Source organism: Pelodiscus sinensis, chromosome 12 (assembly GCF_049634645.1).
Source record: "Pelodiscus sinensis isolate JC-2024 chromosome 12, ASM4963464v1, whole genome shotgun sequence".
NCBI lineage: Eukaryota > Metazoa > Chordata > Testudines > Trionychidae > Pelodiscus > Pelodiscus sinensis.
Genome location: NC_134722.1, coordinates 6,411,973 through 6,429,250, shown reverse-complemented (window position 1 = coordinate 6,429,250; position 17,278 = coordinate 6,411,973). Strand labels below are relative to the sequence as shown.

At 53.9% G+C, this 17,278-nt stretch overlaps 1 non-coding gene across 1 annotated transcript in view; it reads left to right on the top strand.

Annotated features, from left to right (window-relative positions):
- Positions 1–17,278, top strand: part of LOC106732983 (uncharacterized) — a 52,361-nt gene that overhangs the window by 17,267 nt on the left and 17,816 nt on the right. The gene's annotated exons all lie outside the window — the stretch shown is intronic.

The window sequence follows — 17,278 nt, the reverse complement described above, 5'->3', positions numbered from 1 at the left end:
AGCTGGGCCCTGATCGCACAGCTACAGACTAAGCATCCTGCCACGGCGTCCCTCTCTCGGCTGCGACGCGCTCGGCGCTCTCAAGCGATGGATCCAGGGCACGCGCTCACTCCCTACATTCCCAGCGGGGGCCGCTCCTGGCACAATTCCCACCTCCCTTGCGCAAACCCTGGGAGAAGCTGCCCCCACATCCAGGGAACCCTAGAAACTCAAGCCCCTTGGAACATCAAGCCCACCTCCTCCAGCTCAGGACCGGCTGCAGCGAACATCCTCTAGTACAGGGGTGGGAGACCTCAGGCCCGGGGGCTGGCTGGCCTGGATCCGGCCTCTGAGCTCAGAGCCCCCCCAGCATTGGGGAGCCTGTGCTGGTGCTCCAGCCCCCCGCTACTCCACCACAGGACTGGAGCACACCAAAATCTACTAGGCTGGGCCCCTCTAGGCTCTGGTGTGGGAGGGGAAGTTGAGGAGCGTCTTTCTCCTCACTCGGGGGCCACACCAGCGAGGGCTTTTTTGCTTCTCACTTGTGTGCAGCCCCCATCTGATTTTTCTGTGGGTCAGCGGTTCGCCGTTTCCCCAGACACTCACCAACCTGGAGTCCCATTTCCCCATTCTTTGGGGAAGTCTGGGTCCCACCGCTCTGGCGTTAAGCCCAGCAGGAGGGACGTTTGAAATACAGTCCTAATTCCTAGCCCAGAAATGCCACGGGGGGTTGGAATCTGAGCTGAGATTCAGCGCTGGGCATTGCAGCTGGTCCCTGGCTAAGGGGACGTCTATGTTGCAAAGACACCCGCGCCCCCTTTAATCCAGCTAGCTCAGGTATAACAGCAGGGAAGCTGCAGCAACACAGGTTTCAGCCTGGCCTGTTCTAGCCACCTGGGACCCCGGGTTTGTAGCCTCTGAAGTCCAGGCTGGGGTCGCTTCATTACTACAGGCTATGAAACTAAGCAAAGCCAGCTCGGGTGTGTCTACACATGCTGTAGTCCCACCTCCGTGCCAAGCCTCTGCTCCGGGCTGTTCCTCTCCGCTCAGATCCCACCTTGTGCCTTGGGGCCCCCCGAGTTTGGCAAGACAAAGACGGGGGCAGAGAAGAAGGGTCCCTAAAGGAAAGAGAGGCAGCATCAGGCAGACAGAGGGTGCTTGCCACAACAGTGAGCCAGGGACAGACCAAGCTACTGTCAGAGGAGGATGGATAGGAAAGACGGAGACCCCTTGGGGAAGGGCCAGAGAGGAGTCGATGTGGGGACCGATGCAAGACCATCCTAGCAAATTCACAGCCATGAAGAACACATCACAGACCATGAAATCTGACCTCCCCATGAAATCTGGCATGCAGCCGGCTCCTACCCTGCGCAAGGCTCTAGCTGCTAGCCCCGTGGGGGGCGGGGAAGGGACAAGATCTCTTCCCTTGCAGGGACCACTCCTTGGGTGGGTCAGACTCACCTCTGAGATCTCCCCCGGCTGTAGGAAGCTCTGGGCTCCAGCTGCCATTTCCCTGCACAGAGAGGCTGCAGCTTCCCCTGTCAGCCCTTCACCTGAGTGGGAGACTGCCGGGAGAACTAGCGACATGGTTCAAAACTCCCCCCACCGCATTTTGAGTCCGGACCCCCACGGTTACAACATCATCACATTTCAGACCTGAGCAGCTGCCGACATGAAATTGATTCATTTTAAACGCCCTTGGCCATGAAATAGACCAGAACGGACCGTGCACATGAATGTGGTAGGATGCTAAACCCACAGGGTGCGCTGAGAATGAATCACCGAGGGGCAAGTTCGGCAGGGGGAAGCCACCTTAGGGAGGGCAATGGAAAGGCAGGGAGCAAGCAGGTGACAAATGGGGCTCTGAGGGGGAAGTTGAGCTGGCTGGGGCACCCCCCCCCCACTGGCTTTCTGGAGGAGGGGGCTCAGGGATGCTCAGGATCAAACCCTCAGGAAATATCGCTGGGTGGACGGAAGGGAGAAGTCCTCTCCCTACTTCACTGACTGGTCCCTGCTCAAGCACGGATGGTTGCCCGGAGCTATATTTGCAAAGTGGCTGGCTGTGTGCAGCTCCCCGCTCCCCGCCCCCGGCCTGGCAGTAGTGTGTGTTGTCAATTACCGATCACAAGCAGTTTGCCGTTCGATCATGGTTAACAACTAGCGAGAGGAGCTGTTCCACCTTGGGGCCGTCCAGTGCAAAGTGGCAAGCCCCGAGCCAGCAGCATAGCGAGGGTGTTATGCGGCCAGGGGCAAAGGCAACATTTGCGCCCCTCCACCCCGGCGTGGGGCCCCAAACCTGAGCCTGACCCTCGGAGGGGGCGGGGGAGCTTGTACCGTGTCTTCCCCCGCCCTCTCCACTTTGGGGACGGGCCTCTGCACACGCTAACCTGTCGGCGGAGATGGAGGAGGGTCGGGCTGGGGGCGGAGAGGCAGGAGGCTCCAGCTGGAGACGGCGGGTGGAGGAGGAACGGGCGAGCTGAGGTATGACAGGGAGAGTGGAGGGGGACTAAATTGGTGCCCCCCCCAGAGTAGCCTGGGAACAACTACCCCCCCCCCCACAGCACTGTCTGGGGCTAGGGATGTAAGCGACTAGTCAATAAACATATGCTTTGTAGTAGTCACGCGACTAGTTGGTTCCTCCCACCCTTGCTCCTCCCAATCTGTTGGAGAGGAGCAGCAAGGGGAGGAGCAGGAGCCAGTGCTGGTGGGGAAGCTGGCTTAAAAGCCGGTTCCACCCAGCACCATCTCTGTGGAGAGGAGGGCAGGGGAGGCAGAGGTGTTTAGGGGGGATTGGGTATAAGCCAGGAATCAGCTGTCCTGGCTCGTACCTGGTCCCCTTCCCCTCCTCCCCCCACCACTGTGCCTCTGCTTTATAAATCTGGCGGCTCTTCATACATATAAAAAGAAGAGCCGCAGCAGGATGAGCACCCAGGCCCGGAGCTAACCCCGCTGCAGCTCTGCAGTTTCCCACCTTATCAACGCATCGAGTAGTCCCATGAAATTCCATCGACTACTCGATTAGCTGATCAAATGCAATTTAACATCCCTCCGCCGGGCCAGAGGTATGTCTGCTTTGTTTGTGGGAGACCCTCTACCGTGTGCTCACGAGACGAGAACCCTGCGGGGATCCCTCTCAGCAGCGTCCCTAGGACAGTGGGCTCCTGGTCTGGAGTGGAACTTTGCAGCCGCGTCCCAGCTGCTCCAATGCAGCATCAGAATCCCTGCCGCAGCGGAGCACCTCGCCGTCTTTACCGTACGCGGCCTCACGGCTCCCTTAGGAGGCCGGGCAGGGATGTTAGCCCCATCGTACCGCTGGAGAGCCGAGACGCGGGGAGGCTAAGTGACTTCCGCAAGGCCGTGCAGGAAGCAGGTGGCACAGCCGGGACGTGAGCTGAAGCGGAACTCTGAGCTCAGCTGGTTCCTGGGGTTCCAATGAGCCGTTGTTGGTCTCTGATGAGCACCGCTCCCCCTTGGGCGCCAACAGCACGAGCCGCTACCTCGCGAGCTGGAAGCCTGGTCGTTAAGTCTGTACTTCACGCTGGTCTCAGTGCCACCGGATGGGCCAGTGACTCACACCCAGAGGCTGTGTGGGTCGCATCCTGCTTTAGCTTTCCCCTTGGGTGGCTTGTGGTTTTGGTGTGGCTGGAAGGTGTCGCCGTGGTAACGCCGGAGGCAGATGCTCTCCTCTCCTTCCCAGGCTCCTGAGCACCTGTGGAAAGACGGCTGTTGACTTCAGAAGGCATCAGATCTGGCCTCCGAGGAGAGCCACTACCATGTAACATACCCCAACCCTGCCCTGAAGGGATGCGGCGTGGGGCAGAAGCTCTCTGGCTCCCCCCGTTCCTGTTCTTTCTACCGGGTTATCTTAGGAATAGCATCTTCGTATTCCTCTTGCCTCCAATCTGCACGAGCGTCATAATGGCTCCTTTCAAAACAAGCCCCCTGTGCCATGTCCCTTCTAAGCCCTGGTCTGCACAAGGGAGTTATTTCGTAACAGTAAGTGGCGCGTCCATGCTACTGCGCCCGTTACTTTGAAATAGCAGCCGTGTGGATACTCCGCTGCTGCTATTCTGAAATAACGACTCCCCAGAGACATTCGAAGTAATTACTGCCCAGTGCGTCCTGGGGCTCTACATTGAGGTAGCGCGTCCACCACAATAGAGCCCGCCTCGGACTCATTTCAAGGCTCCCCTGTAGTGTGGACACGTTAATTTGATTTTGTTGTTTCAGGTCCTGCCGTACAGGCAGGGGACTGGACTCGGTGACCTCTCGAGATCCCTTCCAGTTCTAGTGTTGTGATTCTGTGATAATATCCTAGTGTAGACAGGCCCTACTTATTTCCAGCCATGTGTAGAATAAATTTTGTCACATGCACCAAGGCAGGTGCAGATGTGCACCCTCCATAGACACTCAAGCTGCCGGTTGTGGGCAATCTGCTAATCAGCAGAGCAGCATTTCCTGAGTGGCCGACCAAATGCTCAGCTTACAGGGAACACGGCTCCATGTCATTGGAAATGTGTGTCAAAGCCCCTACCACAGCACAGAGCTGGGCTTCTCCCGTGCAGACAGAGCACCCATGCCTCAATTCCGATACCCCTTGGGACACATCCTCTCAACCCCAGGGCTCAGGCGGGGCACTTGTGGGGCAGGGCATCGCCTGCCCAGAAGGAGCACGACAACCCAGAGAGAACCCTGGTACAGCCGCACCTCCCAACAGCTAGATCCTGCGCAGCATCCGTGCCCGTGGGCCCTGCGGCCGGCCTACGTGCGATGGCTCCCACCTGGCTGCTCTGTCACATCCTCTCAGCTTTCACAGCCGGGCACGTGACTACCGAAGGGGAGAGGGTAGGTGCGCAAGCCCCTCTTTGAGCGGCTTGCCTTCAGCTCAGCCCAGCCAGGCATGTGACTGTGCACGGAGAAAAGCTGAAGTGAAACCAGCTCCCGGCACTGAAAGGGAAACTTCCTGTGGCTGGTGACGTGCGAGTAGCTGAGCTAGAAGCTGGTGCTTTGCCAAGGCAGGGCAGCGGGGAGGGGCCTGGGCTGGGGGGTCAGGGTTTGGCGTTGGGCACCAGATTCTGGTCTCCTTGACCACCACCCGCGGGAGTGATGCTGCGTTTACATAGGTGGGACTAGAATTGGAGCCCGGTCCTTCTATGCAGATGGGCTGCAGGGAGGTGATTGCCTTAGAAATAGTGACCATCCATCATCAATGAACCCACGATGCCAAGGAGCTGTTTAGAGGGAGCCCAAAGGTATTAGGGCTTCCCTGGGATTTGAGGGTGCTCAGCAGCTCCCAGGATTGGGACCGACATAGAAGCTGTGGGATGAAACCCGTGTAGCCAGAAGCCAGAACAACTCGCCGTCCACCTCGCTGCGCTCGCGAAGGCCGAGAGACAACGGTGGAAGTCCCCTTGCTTTGAGCCGTTTAAAGTGGGGCAGGGCAGAACACCGGAGAATGACCCGGAGCCGAAGGGACCAGCCCTCCCTGAGCTGGGCCTGGAGCCCAAGAGTCGGATCTTCCATGCCTCGGCGTCCCTCTCTCGGCTGCGACACGCTCGGCGCTCTCAAGCGATGGATCCAGGGCACGCGCTCACTCCCTGCATTCCCAGCGGGAGCCGCTCCTGGCAGAATTCCCACCTCCCTTGCGCAAACCCCGGGAGAAGCTGCCCCCACGTCCAGGGAACCCTAGAAACTCAAGCCCCTTGGAACATCAAGCCCACCTCTTCCAGCTCAGGACCGGCTGCAGCGAACATCCTCTAGTACAGGGGTGGGGGACCTCAGGCCCGGGGGCTGGCTGGCCTGGATCCGGCCTCTGAGCTCAGAGCCCCCCCAGCATTGGGGAGCCTGTGCTGGTTCTCCAGCCCCCTGCTACTCCACCGCAGGACTGGAGCACACCAAAATCTACTAGGCTGGGCCCCTCTAGGCTCTGGTGCGGGAGGGGAAGGTGGGGAGCGTCTTTCCCCTCACTCGGGGGCCACACCAGCGAGGGCTTTTTTGCTTCTCACTTGTGTGCAGCCCCCATCTGTGGGTCAGCGGCCCCCGACCCAAAAAAGGTTCCCCAGCCCTGTGCAGTGCATTGTCTCTGCTGGGGGGATTTCCACCCCCTCCCGGGGCACTGTTCCAGTTTAATAGCTTCGCCGTTTCCCCACTCATACAGGTTGGACCTCCCTGGTCCGGCACCCTTGGGACCTGACCGGTCCCGAAGGAGGGAGTTTGCCGGACCGGAGGACGTCAGCCCCTCTGCTGATGGACTCTGGGCTCTCAGGTCCATGGCCAGCCCTGGGACTGCTGAGGCTTCATTGCCCCAGGACCTCAAGGGCTCCATGGTCAGCCCCCGGACTGCCGGACTCCACTGCCCCGCTCTCTGGGGCTCTCTGGTCTGTTGCTGGACCAGAGAGTCCCAGACCATGGAGGTTCCACCTGTACCTTTCACCCGCCCTTCTTCTCCAGCTCTTAGGACAAATGCTCTGTTCCAAGGGGGGCAGACTCAGTCACAAAACATCCCTTGCCTTCAGCAAGACCAGGAGTGCGGCCTTACCCCTGGGGGCCTTTCTCCCAGCTTCTCCGAGTCCAACTGTCTGCAGGCACTGGCTGGAGACCAAACCCCCCGTCTGCTCCCTCCCACACCTCTAGGCAAGCTGCTGAAGCAGCAAAGGTTTTGCTCTCTGCTCTGGGTGATTGTGCAATCTGCGGTTGCCTCCACCCACTGAGCTCCAAGGTCTCGCGTTCTAGAGGAACCCCAGGTAGCAGAAAACTTCACAGTGTGGTGGAGAGACCTTAGCAGCCCTTCCCACGGGGCTGCAGGAGCTGGCCGTGTGCACCCTGCGGTGCTTGTTGTGGGTCAGGGAGTGAGGTGCATGGGGTGTGCTGTGGAGAGGCGTGGGTTTGAGCTCTTTTCTTTTCTTTTTAACCCCCAAGAGGCTGTTTAGTGGCTACCGAGTAAGGCAGGGTCTGCGAGGAGTCAGGACTTGTGTTGCTAGATCAGGGGGTTTTCAGATGGGTCGCGACCCAGGGCTGGGGGGTGGACCGTCGGGCACTGGGGCACGTGGCTGTAGGGGGATCAGGTGACCAGTCAGGGCACTAAGGTAGCTCCCACCCTGTCCTGGCGCCACCGACTGCACAGCAGGCCCAGTTCCTAGATTGGAGAGGAGGGCGAGGAGGAGAGCACTTAGGGCTCCATGTAATGCCCCTCTCTGCACTCCCATTGGCTGGGAACTGGCTGCTGGCTGCTTCTGGGGGAGCATGGTCTGCATGGCCAGGAGAGGCAGGAAGCTGCCTTAGCCCCCCTGCTGCACCGCTGACCCGGAGCCGCTTGAAATAAGCCCCTTCTGCCCCAGCCCTGACAAACCAAAGCCTGAGCCCCTCCTACACCCCAAAGCTCTGATCCTCAGCCCCACCCTGGAGCCCCCACTCTAGTCCAATTACATGGGGTCATGGGTCAATTTTCTTCAACTGAGTCATCAGAATTTTTTTTTTTAAAACCTCTGTGCTAGGTAGACACGGGCATAACCTAGCTAACTCCAGTGCTGCCATTAGAGACGAAAGGGATACTCAAGTAACACTCAGGTTGTGTCTAGATTGGCCAGTTTTTCCGGAAAATCAGCCACTTTTCCAGAAAAACTTGCCTCCTCTCTACACAGGCCCTTTGAATTTCCGCAAAAGCACTGACTTCCTACTGTAAGAAATCAGTGCTTCTTGCGGAAATACTATTCTGCTTGGCTACGTCCACACTGGCATGATTTTCCAGAAATGCTTGTAACGGAAAACTTTTCCGTCCATGCCAATTTAGACGGAAAACTTTTCTGTTAAAAGCATTTTGGGAAAAGCAGATTGGCAGGATGCTTTTCCACAAAAGCACTTTTTGCAGAAAAGCGTCCGTGGCCAATCTAGACGCGCTTTTCTGCAAAAAAGCCCCAATCACCATTTTCGCGATCGGGGCTTTTTGGCGGAAAACAGTACTGTGCTGTCTACACTGGCCCTTTTGAGCAAACGTCTGTCGGAAAAAGACTTTTGCCCGAACGGGAGCAGCATAGTATTTCCGGAAAAGCACTGACGATCTTACATGAGATCATCCGTGCTTTTCCAGAAATTCAAGCGGCCAGTGTAGACAGCTGGCAAGTTTTTCCGGAAAAGCAGCTGATTTTCCAGAAAAACTTGCCAGTCTAGACACAGTCCTCCCATTCAGGCAAAAGTCCCTTTTGCACAAAGCTTTTGCACAAAAGGGCCAAAAACTTTTCCGTTAAAAGCATTTCCGGAAAATCATGCCAATCTAGACGCAGCCTCAAGGTCTGGCCTTGAAAGACCCATCTCTGGGCTGAGATCTAGAATATAAGAACAACCATACTGGGCCAGACCAAAGGTCCATCTAGCCCAGTATCCTGTCTGCCCACAGTGGCCAATGCCAGATGCCCCAGAGGGAGAGAAACAGAACAGGGAATCTTCAAGCAATCCCACTCCTATCACCCATTCCCAGCTTCTGACAGAGGCTAGGGATACCATTCCTACCCATCCTGGCTAATTGCCATTGATGGATCTATCCTCCATGAATTTATTTAGCTCTTTCTTGAACCCTGTTAAAGTCCTGGTTTTCACAACATTCTCTGGCAAGGACAGGGGCAGATATAGGGCAGGGCGAACGGGGCGGCCGCCCCGGGCCCCACGCTTCAGAAAGCTCCGTGCATGCGCCGTAGCCCCGCAAAATTCCCCGTGGAATTATGCTGCCCGGAGCCCCGCAAAACGGTCATCTGCCCCTGGGCAAGGAGTTCCACAGGTTGGCTATGCGCTGCGTGAAGAAAAACTTCCTTTGGTTTGTTTTAAACCTGCTGCCTATTGATTTCATTTGGTGACCCCTAGTTCTTATATTGTGGGAATAAGGAAATAACTTTTCCTTATTCACTTTTTCCACACCAGTCATGATTTTATGGACCTCTATTCTATTCCCCCTTAGTTTTGTGACAGACTGCTGGCTAAGCCAGAGCTCTGCCACTACCACCTGGCTAAAAAGGCCAATTACAGCCAGCTGAGCAAGCCCGGGCCTAAAGGGCTAATGGAAGCAGCTGTGGTTCTCATTAGCCAGAGGGCTATATAAGACAACCAGAGGAGTGGAGGGAGAGTGTATTTCCCAGGCTGAAGGAGAGGTGGGCTGAGTTTGCTGCTAGAAAACCAAAATGCTGTCAATAGAAGGTGGTGGGTAACGCACTGACAATAAAAGGCACAGGTGACTGCACCAGAAAGGGTCTCCATTTGGTTTATGACCCAAGAAGGTGTCCCAGGGTGAGGGGCCTGAGTGAAGACCTTCCCAGAGTCTCCTCTTTTCTAAGCTGGAAAGTCCAAGTCTTTTTCATCTCTCTTCACATGAGACCCGTTCCAAACCCCTCATTGTTTTTGTTGCCCTTTTCTAAACCTTTTCCTATCTCAATATAGCTGTGAGATGAGGCAACCACAGCTCTACGCAGTATTCAAGATGTGGGCGTACCATGGTGTTATATAGGGGCAATAAGATGTTGTCTGTCTATTCTCTACCCCTTTCTAATGATACCTAACATCCTGTTGGGTTTTTTTTGACTGCTGCTGCACACTGCGTGGATGTTTTCAGACAACTATCCACAAAGACTCCAGGGCTGCATCTAGACTGGCATGATTTTGCAGAAATACTTTTAACGGAAAAGTTTTTCTGTTAAAAGTATTTCTGCAAAAGCGCGTCTAGATTGGCACGGATGCTTTTGCGCAAAAAGTGCTTTTGAGCAAAAGCATCTGTGCCCAGTATAGACGCACTTTTGCGCAGGAAAGCTCTGATGGCCATTTTAGCCATCGGGTTTTCTTGCGCAAAAAATTAAGGTGCCTGTCTACACTGGCCCTCTTGCGCAAGTATTCTTGCACAGAGGGCTTATCCCTGAGCGGCAGCGTCAATATATTTGCTCAAGAAGCACTGAATTCTTACATTAGAATGTCAGTGCTCTTGCGCAAATTCAAGCGGCCACTGTAGACAGCTGGCAAATTTTTTGCGCAAAAGCAACTGCTTTTGCGCAAAATCTTCCCAGTCTAGACGCACCCTAATAGATTACTAAGGCATGATTTCCCTTTACAGAAATCATGTTGACTTTCCCCCAACAAATTATGTTCATCTATGTGTCTGACATTGTTATTCTTTACTATAGTTTCAACTCATTTGCCCAGTATTGACATTTGTCTTATCAGTCTGTAATTGCCAGGATAGAGTCCTTTTTTAAATATTGGTGTCACATTAGCTATCTTCCAGTTATTAAGTACAGAAGCTGGTTTAAAAGATAGGTTACAAACCACAGTTTATAGTTCCGCAATTTCACAATTGAGTTCTTTCAGAACTCTTGGTTGAATGACTTGATTCTGTGAAATAGATCAATTTGTTCTAAAACCACCTCTAATGACACCTCAATCTGAGACAATTCCTCAGATTTGTCACCTAAAAAGAATGGCTCAGGTTTGGGAATCTCCCTACCATCCTCAGCCACAAAGTCCGAAGCAAAGAATTAATTGAGGCTACGTTTACACTGCAGGCTTTTTGTGCAAGAACGGCCATGTCTACACTGCACATGCGTTCTTGCGAAGTAAATTTACAGTAAGGCATCGGAGCAAAGGGCTTCTTGCGCAAGAGTTATTCCTCTTCCCATGAAGAATAAGCCTTCTTGTGCAAGAAGTCAGTGTGAACAGGCAACAGGGGTTTCTTGCAGAAGAAACCCCTATGGCTAAAATGACCATCAGAGCTTTCTTGCAAAAGAGAGCGTTCAGAATGCCATGGACGCTCTTGCAAAAGTACATCTCTTACGCAAAAGCACATGGCAGTGTGGATGCACTCTTGTGCAAGACCTTTTGTGCAAGAATTCTTGTGCAAAAAGCCTGCAGTGTAGATGTAGCCTTAGTTTCTCCACAATGACCTGAATGTCTTTGAGTGGTCCTTTGGCATCTCAATCGTCCAGGGACCCCACTGGTTGTTTAGCAAGCTTCCTGCTTCTGATGTACAGTAGACTTCCGATAATCCGGAACCTATGGGACCTAGGTGGTGCTGGATTATCAAATATGCCGGACTATCAGGAGGTACTATAAACTGGTTATATATATACTGTATACATTATATACTGTATATAAAGTGTTCTTAACCCTTTTTATTGTACATACTGTATACAGTATACTGTAATATTTTAGGTTTTTTAAGCCTTTTTTACCCTTTTGCTCAGTTCAGCTGCTGCTGCTGTTACCTTGTGACTCATTTTTTGCTGAATCTCACTCACTAGGCTCTTGCCATTTTGATGCCGGACTACCAGGAGTGCCGGACTATTGGATGCCGGACTATTGGAGTTTTACTGTACTTAGAAAACATTTTACTATTACTTTCTGAGTTTTTGGCTAGCTGTTCTTCAAACTCCTTTTTGGCTTTTATTATAGTTTTACAATAAATTTGACAGAGTTTATGTTCCTTGCTATTGTCCTCACTGGCATTTAACTTCCACTTCTTAAATTATGTATTTTTATCTGTCACTGCTTCTTTTACTGGGTGGTTAAGCCATGGTGGCACTTCTTTTATTCTCTTACTGTGTTTGTTTTTTAATTTGGAGTATACATTTAAGTTGGGTCTCTATTATGATGTCTTTGAAAAGTTTCCATGCAGCTTGCAGGGATTTTACTTTTGGCACTGTACCTTTTAATTTCTGTTTAATTAACCTCCTCATTTTTGTAGAGTTCCCCTTTCAGAAATTAAATGCCATAGTGTTGGTTGCTGTGGTTTTTCCCACCACAGGGATATTAAATTTTATTACATAATGGTCACTATTCCCAAACGGACTAGTTATATTTACCACTTGGATCAGATCCTGCGCTCCACCTAGGACTAAATCAAGGATTGCCTCTCTCCTTGTGGGAATTCAACCATCCCCATCAATCTGGTGACCAGAAGCAGGGAGTAAACCAACAAGTGACCATTCCTCTGAGAAGGCACCATCTCCTTGAATATGAGAATGAAACCCCCACTCTCCCCCCAGAGCCATGGGGAATACCGCATGCGCAGACACACATGAACGAAGACCCCAGCATGCACACCAGATACAAATGAATGAGGATGAACACGGACAGACACACACATAACCACAGATTGACCACACAAGCAGGGCTCAGGGCCCGCTGTGACAGTGCTGTACATACATGAAGACATGCGTCAGCACATGCCAAACACGTGTGACCACTTGAAAACCCCCATAAAGACTGGACAAAAAATAGCACAATGCTTTGCTCTTCTTGCAGTGGTTTCTGTGGGGATTTAGAAAAATGCTCTAGAAGTCATGTGTGCCAAATCCGTCGGACCTGTAACCATAACTGCTCTGTACTTAGTCAAGGGCGGCAGTAAATACCGGATCATCAATTATCTGAAATACCAAGCAGAACAGCAGGGGTTTCAGCTACTAAGCAGGAAAGGTCCCTGACTCTGGACACGACTAATGTAAGAGCTTTCCTTGGTCCTTGGAGGAAATTTTTCCAAAAATGTCTTAAATATTGATGACGGCAAAAGAGCTGCTTTCACTGCTGTGGATTTAATAGCCCCTCTGTGTGCGCCTGTCTGAAGATCTATTTTCTGGTCTATTTAACCCTCTCTTTTGGGGCATGTGCCCCACCCCACCTCTTTTGCAGAGGTTTTCTCTGGCTTACAGCAGTAGCCTTAGCTGTGGATGTCACCCAGTGTCTGTAGATAGCACAGTGGTTTAGGAGCATGCTTCTCGCTATCGTTAGCCGGGGTAAATATTTATGGATCCTCATTGCATTGGCTGCTTCCCAGACTCGGAAAAGAGATGATCCTGGCAGGGCCGGGCAACATGGACCCATGCCCATGTTGCTGTAGCCAGAGGATGAGGGACAACTGGGCATGGGTGTTGCTGGACAGGGGGACAGGGCATGCTGGAAAAGCAGGACTAGGACTGAGGATACTGGTGGGAGGAAGGTGCCAAGATTGGGATGAAGGGGGCACAATGCAGGGTTAATGGTAAAGGGGGTACAGCATGGGGACACTTGGGGTTGCGGAGCCCAGGGAAAATAGAGGGTGCTATGCCCACAAGGATCAAGGGCACCAAAACACAAGTTGGCCCAGGGTGCCATTTTCCCCCAGGCCTGCTCTGACCCTGCTGAGGACACAAGCAGGCACGGATTCGGGGCTGGGCGGGTGGATAATATATAAGCAAAGGAACCTAGTGACTGACCGGTGCTGCTGTGCTGGAGTATCACACTCACACACACCCCAAGGCAGAGAAGTGCCGGCTGGGGAACTAGTTAGTCAGTCGTGTGGCTGAGAACTGAACACTGCTCTCTTGGGTGCCAGGCTCACGCCGGTCCATGAGGCCAGCTCGGGACAGCCGTGGGCATAGCAACCGGTGCCTGCGAGGGGAGTAGGTGCAGGGAGGGCCACCCAGAGGAACGGGGAGGGGGCATGCGGGAGCAATTCAGCCTGGAATAGCGGGTGCGCGCTGTGGGGCCCGCCACAAAGGACCGGCAGTGGGAGGCCCTCTTCCCACATGCTGCTCCCTCCCTGGACGCCCAGCAGCAGACAAAATGGCGGCTATAAAGCCCAGCCCGCTCTCTTCCTCTTTGAATGGCTTCTCTCATTTTCCCTCAGATGAGCTTTCAAGCTTTAGGGGAAAAAAAACAAAAAAAAAACAGCCCATCTCTTACGTAAGACGGGGCTTTATCCTTAATTAAAAAGAGATTAAAAATATCAGTGACTGCCTTCCTGCTTCAGGAAGGTTGAAATCAGTTTGTCTCGCTCTCGCTCCCTCCCCGCCCCACCAGCAAAGCCATGCTTTTCCCTTGATTAAAACTAAGAGATTAAGCCCATCTGAACTCAGGGCCAGGGGCCTCTCCGTCTCGGGTGTTACTGCCCCTGAGTGAGCTGGCCCTTTAAGAGGGTGAGGGCTGGGACTCACCTGTGCTCAGGTAAGGAGGACAGCTGGGGGTCATGTGACAGGGAGGAGCCTGTGACTGGACCCCACCTGTTGGGGAATTATAAAGGTGGCCAGGGGGCCACGGAGGGTCTTTCCCTAACTCCTGGGCAGATGGGGGCCTGGGACATGAGCTAAGACAGCTGCTATTTGCGGCCTGAGCTTGCTGGGAAGCTCTCAGGCAGAGGCACCTGCTGGATGGGAAGTTCTGATAAAGGACTGTGAGCCTGGGGTGAAAGATGTGAGGGGAAACTGAGGCAGCAGCCAGGCCCAAAGCCTATGATTTTGCTCACAGACTCGTCCCTGGGGGTGACAGAGCCACGCAAGAGGACAGAGGGAGGGGTTGCTCCCTCAGGGTGCTTGTTAGCAAAAGACTGTTGGAAGAGGTGGGATTCCAGTAAGAGCAGGGGTAGGCCCACGCTGTGTTGTCTGGAGTTTTGCCCTCTGGCTAGAGATAAGGAGCAGGGGTTTGCAATGGCCTTGCCTGTGTTAGAAACTGGCCCTGCTTAACTCTGCCTGGCTACCTGGTGCATGCCCCTAAGACAGGCACTTCTGCTAGCTTTAGTCACCTTGGGATTGCGCGAGGGCTCTGCACACCTGTGATGAGTTTGTGGTTTAGTTGCTCTGGGGCAGGCTTTTACAGGGCAGGCCTGGGTCCAATTCATCCGCTCTTCCCCTCCCCCACTGGCCGACCTGTCTTCATTCCCCCTTTCCAGCCTCCGAAGCAGCTGGGTTGGCTTTGAAGGGGTGCGTCTCCGGGGGGCTGAGATGAAGTGAGTCTGCTGCCACGCAGTGCTCCTCCCTTCTGCCTCCTCCTGCTTCAGGGCGTGCACTTGGGGCTCGTCTGCTCACAACTGCTGGCAATTCTTAGCACCCCAAGGAGCTGCCGGCCCTCCGCCCTCCATAGACATCCAGGCCCAGACGCCTGCACGGGGTCTCATGCTGCTCTGCAGACACAGTGCCCCTTCCCCGCAGGTCCTCTCTAGCTCCTGCAGCCCATTGCTGGCTGGTCGCTGAGGCCATGCACGCTCCTCCCTGGGTCCTGCCATCGTGAGCTGCAGGATGCTCATGTTGCCCCTCCTGTGGCACCATCGGGGGTTGGAGGACCTCTCTGATGGGGGCAGGTGCTCGCTAGGGGCGAGACAGATCATCCAGCTTAGCTGCGTTTGTGTCTTGAGCAAGACATGAACCGAGAACCCCAGCAGACGTGAATGCTGCTAAAGTCTGGCCTGGTTATCTCTGGGGTAGGGACGGGGGCAGCTGGTGAGCAGACTTTTCCCCAGGTGAGCTGGTTGTATGGAAGGGAGAACCCTCTCCAAACTCCTACCAAGCCTCCATAACTTCCCAATCCTTGCCGGTCGGTCCCTCCACCTTTTTGCTCCATGTCCCCTGGCGCCATTCGCGGTGGGTTCCCTCCCCAAACCCTGGGCTTTCTTTCCCAGGGCATTCTGCCTCCGAGGCTCATCCCTGGACTAGCAATCCCCTTTGGGACCCTCTGGTCAGAGGTGTCCTCTGTTAAAAACATCCCGAAGAACTAGGGATGTTAAGTTTCGGTTCATTGAATAGTCGATTAACCTCATGAATTCTTCTCGGTTAGTCGACTAATCTATAGTCCTGGGGGGAGGAAGGGCAGCCAGTGCACTCCGGCTACACTCCTGAGGAGCTCCCTGCCATTCTGCACTGCTGCCTCTGTATCAGAGGCAGCATGGAGTGCCAGGTGGGAGCTGGGCCGCAAGTAGAGCCAGTTTAAAACCCAGCTCCCCTTGCAGACCAGCTGCCTGTCGCCCTGTGCTGCTGCCTCTGATACAGAGGCAGCAGCATGGGGTGATAGCAGCCCCTGTCTGGGAGCAGGGGCCTGAGCTGCTGGACCCGGCATGAGTCAGAACTGAGCCAGGCTGCCTGCCTGTCTGGTTCCTAATACATTTTAAATGCAGACCTGCAGCGGGGGTAGGTCCCGGACCCAGCGTGAGCCAGGACCGAGCTGGGCTGCTGGCTAGCCCACTAAAACATTTATTGGCAAAGGTGGGGGGGGGGAATGCATGTAGTCTATAGCGTTAACCTATAAGCTTTTGCTTATCGGTTAATTGGCTACATTATTACATCCCTACTAGGAACTAGAGCCATCTACTTATCAAATGCTTGTAGTGGGAAAATGTGTCTGCCAACTGGTAGCAAATCCAGTAAGCGGCTTTCCTGTTGGAGTTGAAATCGCATGACATGGGGCCAGGGGTGGCCCTAGACTAGCTGCCAGCAACTGGCACCCTAGGCAAACCATGCAATCGGCACCCCCCACCTCCAAACCCCTCAATGATATTGCGCTACCATTTGGCGCCCCATTTAACTTGGTGCCCTAGGCGACTGCCTAGTTTGGACGGGCAGGAAAACTTTCCTATCATCTCCGGTTGGTCTGCATTGCATATACTGGCTCTGGACCAGTGCTCGTCACATACAGCCTGCAAACAGTGCTTTTGGTCACACCTCTCGGTCCAAACACCATAGCCCTGTTTGCAGCAAACTGTGCTGCTCCGAGGACTGAGCCAAGGCAGGCAACACAGCCTCCCCCAACGAAGCAGCATCACCCCTCTAAAACAATCCTGGGTGTCTTCAAAACCTCTGCCCTGCTTGCACAAGGAGAAAAGCAATTGGGATGATGCTGTAACAGCTCCCTCTGCTGACTCCTGTCATAACAACGTATTGCAAAGGAAACAGCCACCAAGGCCGGTGTGATTTACAGGCTGCTGTCCTCTCTGCCTGTGGAAGGAGGGACATAGGTGTGCTCGGATAAGAATTCGGTCCAGTTGCTCTTTGGCTGGAATTTAGAATGGTGCAAATGGAGCAAGGCCAAATTCCCTCTGCCTTTTGGGTAAGGATGAGTTAAAGTTTGGAAGGGAGGGAGAAGTGCTGGAAGGAGTGGTGACGTAGTGGGGGGCTGTCTGCTCTGTAACCCAGGGTTCCCCTGCACTGTGATGTGTGACTCCCACTGACTCGCCCACAAGTGTATTAGCCCAGACACCTAGTCCCAGCCTGAGCAGTTAACAAGGCTCTTCCCAGGGGGAGAGACAAAGGATGGGAGGCAGAGACAGCCACCTGGCTGGGGGGCAGGGCCTGGGAGCTGGGCAGTTTTTTTCGCTGGGAAACCATGAAGAGAACAGACTAAGCAGAGTGCTGGGAGTTCAGAGGCCAATGCACCCCTGTCCCAAGGGGTCTAGGGCTGCCAGCCCCTGACTCTTTATGTCCACATCACGTCTATGCTGTATTGTATCCTGGAGAAGCAATTAACCCCTCTATTCTATTGGCTGGCGAAGTCTCATCTTGCTGTAGATAGGGTGCAGGATCAGGAGTAC